The sequence below is a fragment of the Echinops telfairi genome, unplaced genomic scaffold, assembly GCF_000313985.2.
Source record: "Echinops telfairi isolate 266 unplaced genomic scaffold, ASM31398v2 ScPeMD7_7420;HRSCAF=8458, whole genome shotgun sequence".
NCBI lineage: Eukaryota > Metazoa > Chordata > Mammalia > Afrosoricida > Tenrecidae > Echinops > Echinops telfairi.
This window is the reverse complement of record NW_022111320.1, coordinates 48,821,194-48,825,158: the sequence shown is the minus strand read 5'-3', so window position 1 is coordinate 48,825,158 and position 3,965 is coordinate 48,821,194.

Below are 3,965 nucleotides of genomic sequence, written 5' to 3'. Positions count from 1 at the left end.
CCGGGCACCATCAGCTTTCTTCACCACATTTGCTTATGTACCCATTTGTCTTCAACAGGTAGAGACTTTTAAGTCTGCAGCATACTCTATTTTTTTTAATGTTCTATTGTATTTTTGTGAAATTTCACACTGAAAATTAGGTTCCCATTTAACAGTTTCTATACATGTTGTTCACTGACATTAGTTTTGACAAGGTATCAACATTCTCATTATTTGCATTCTGGTTGTTCTGCTTTCATTAATCTAGTTTCCTTGCCCCACCTCTACCTTTGATGGCTGGTATTTTGGAAGTAGATTGCCAGGCCTTTCTTTCCAGGGACTGCTAGGTGGGCTGGTGCTGTGAAACTTTTGGTTAGCAGCTGAGTGTGTTACCTACTGCATCACCCAGAGAACTTTCCTTTGGATTACATTTCAGTAAATATGACCCAGAAGCCAGTGTGGTTGAGTCAATCCCAACTCCAACTGATTCTGTCCCTACAGTAAAGATTAAAACTGTCCCATAAGGCCTTAAATCTTTACAGATACAGACTGATTCATCTTTCTCCTTGTGGAGCAGCTGACATTAAAATAATATTATATTACTTTTTTCCAGTTAGCATTAAAAAAATCATTTATTGAGGGCTCATGCAGCTCTTAACACAATCTATCCATCCTTTATGTCAAGCACATTTGTACTTAGGTTGCCATTATCATTTTCAAAACATTTTCTACTTGAGCCCTTGGTATCAGCTCATTTCTCCCCCCCCTCCCTCATGAGCCCTTGATAATTTATAAATTATTATTTTTTTCATGTCTTACACCAACCACTGTCTTCCTTCACCCATTTTTCTGTTGTCCGTCCCCCAGGAGGGGCAATATATAGATCCTTGTGATCAGTTCCTCCTTTCTCCCCACATCTTCCCCTTACCTTCCTGGTATCGCTACTCTCATTATTGGTCTTGAGGGGCTTATCTGTCCCAGATTCCCTGTGTTGAGAACTCTTACCTGTACCAATGTACATGCTCTGGTCTAGCTGGATTTGTAAGGTAGAATTGAGATTATGATAGTTGGGGGGAGGAAGCATTAAAGAACGAGAGGAAAGTTGTATGTTTCTTTGGTGTCATACTGCACCCTGACTGGCTCGCCTCTTCTTGTGACTCCTCTGTAAGGGGATGTCTAATTGTCTACAGGTGGGCTTTGGGTATCCACTCTGCGCTCCCCCTCATTCACATTGATAGGATTTTTTGTTCTGGGCCTTCAGCTAGCATTTCTGAACTGTTCTTTCAGTTAGCAACCAAGCGCTTTAGTCATTGTGCCACCAGGGCTCCTACTTCTGTTAATACTTATCTACATCTAATTGTTTGCTGGTAACATCCAACATAAATTTATAGGGGAAAACCAAACCAAACCAAACCAAAAAAAGCATTAGTTATCTTGGTTATGTAGTGCTACTGTAAAAGGAATACCACAAGTGGGTGCTTTAAGATAGGAACTTATTTTCTCAGTGCTCAGGAGACTTGAAGCCTGAATTCAGGGTGTGGCTCTAGTTGGAGCTTCTTTCTTGTCTATATAATCTCCTAATAGCTGCCAGCAGTTCCTGGTCTTGTACATTCACCTGTCATGTAGATTCAACTGTGGTCTGCCTTCCACTTCCCCCTGGTGTTTCTCTTCTGCTCTTTTTATAACTCAGAGGGGATTAGGTTTAGCACCCACCCTGCTCTAGTATGGCCTCATTAACATAAAAAGTAAACCCCTCTCTCCAACTAGGGTCATATTTATAGATTCAGGGGTTAGGATTTTAACATGGATTGGGGGAAGACACAATATATTCCCCCTTTCATCTCAAGATTTTGGTCCCTCTACTCAGATTCATCTCCTTCATATGAATAAAACCCCATGATATCATCCCTCAAAGTTTTACTCCATTGCAGCATCAACTCTAATCCCCAACTCCATTTTCTGAATAAAGTATGGGTATGTTACATTTTGGACAGTATTCCCCAATGTAAACGCTGTGAATCCTAACCTCTAGACTGGATCCATTTGGGAACTGAAAAAAAAAAAATTAAATTGTTCACTGAGTTCATATAAGTATTGGATCTCAATTGCCTTTGAGATAAAATATGAACCAATTTGGCATAGAAAATCAAGGGGAAGAGAGATGCCATGCCACCTAGAGTCCACATTGAACTGTGGAACAAATGCTGAAACTTGACCAAGGGCCTTCCTCTAGAATCCAGAGAAAGTCTTTCCCTAAAGCCAATGCTTGTAATTTGAACTTCTAGTCTCCTAAACTGTGAGAAAAATACATTTGTTTGCTAAAGCCACCCATATATGGTATTTCTGTTATTACAGCTCTGGATAATGAAGACAAGAGCCCTAGTAGCTTAGTGGTTACATCAGGGGTCCTCAAAGTTTTTAAACAGGGGGCCAGTTCACTGTCCCTCAGACCCGCTGGAGGGCCGGACTATAGTTTAAAAAAAAACTGCGAACAAATTCCTATGCATGGTGTACATATCTTATTTTGAACTAAAAAAACAAACCAGGCAAAAACACTCTGCGGGCCAGATAAATGTCCTGGGCGGGCCCCATATGGCCCTCAGGCTGTAGTTTGAGGACGCCTGGGTTACATGTTGGGCTGCTAACCGCAAGGTCAGCAGTTCCAAACCACGAACTGCTTTGCAGGAGAAAGATGAGGCTTTCTACTCCTGTAAAGAGTGACAGTCTTAGAATCCCACAGGGGCAGTTCTACCCTGTTCTATAGGGTCGCTATGAATTGGAATCGAATCAATGGCAGTGAGTTTCAAATAGTGAAGACAAGGTAAGACTCTGGTGTTTCATCCTGGACAAAATTCTCTGTAGGTCTATGAGACCTAAAATACAAATTATTTGCTTCTAAAATACAATGGTAGAACAGGTAACAAGGTAGACAGTTCTATTCCAAAAGGAAAAAACTGCAAGGATAGAAGGGGACATGGATAATAAGCCCCAAACTGGGTCAATCTCATTTGCTTTTAAGGCTTTAAAATATCCTCTGTACTCCAGGCATATCTGGACACTGGCCATCCTCTCCAGATTCTGGGCAGAGGTCCCTCAGTCCTGGACATCGGACCCACTAGGATGGTGTGATCTGAGTGCTAATCTAAATCCCATTTTCTTGGTCCACTGGCATAGTAGCTTCATCTCTCGACTACAGGCAATGGCTCCATTCTCTTAATCCACCAAAACAGCAATTCCAACCCCACTCTAAATAAGAGGTAGCAGCCTCACTCTTTGGAACCTAAGAGGCAGTAGCTGATGATGGGTACCCCCAAAACCTGGTATTTTTCCAGGGCTATGTATTAAAAATTTTTCCTTTTTAAACAAAATAACCTTATCACCTTCAAAGTATACTCCAGTACACTTAATACATTAGTCAAATCTGCGGTTCCATTCTTGGAAACAGTTTTCAAACTCATCTGTTTGGATGGCTGACAGCACAGCACCTTCCTCGTTTTTTTCCTTCATCTCGTTGATGTCCTCAAATAGCTGTCCTTTCATGTCCCTCTGCATTTGTAGAAATAAAAAGAAGTCACACTGAGCAAGGTAAGGTGAGTCAGGTGTGTGGGGCAAGGAGGACATGCTGTTTTCTGCCACAAGTTGGCGCATTGAGATGGCTACATGAGCAGATGCATTGTTGTGGTGGCAAAACCAGTCCCCCGTCTGCCACAAATCAGGCTTTTTTGTTGCACACTGTTAGGCTTTATTTTCAGGACCTCTAAATAGAAAGCTTGATTAACAGTCTGATCTGGTGGAAAGAACTCCAAATGCAACATGGTTGACAGATGTCCATAACGAGGTTTGAGGTTTGTCATCAATTGACATTTCATCTTTTTGGAAACAGTAAAACCACTTGTATGTACACTTGAGTTTTGTCCATAGCACTGTCCTTGTAAGCTGTGTTCAAGATCACAACAGTTACTGCGGCATCCCCCCACCCCCACCCC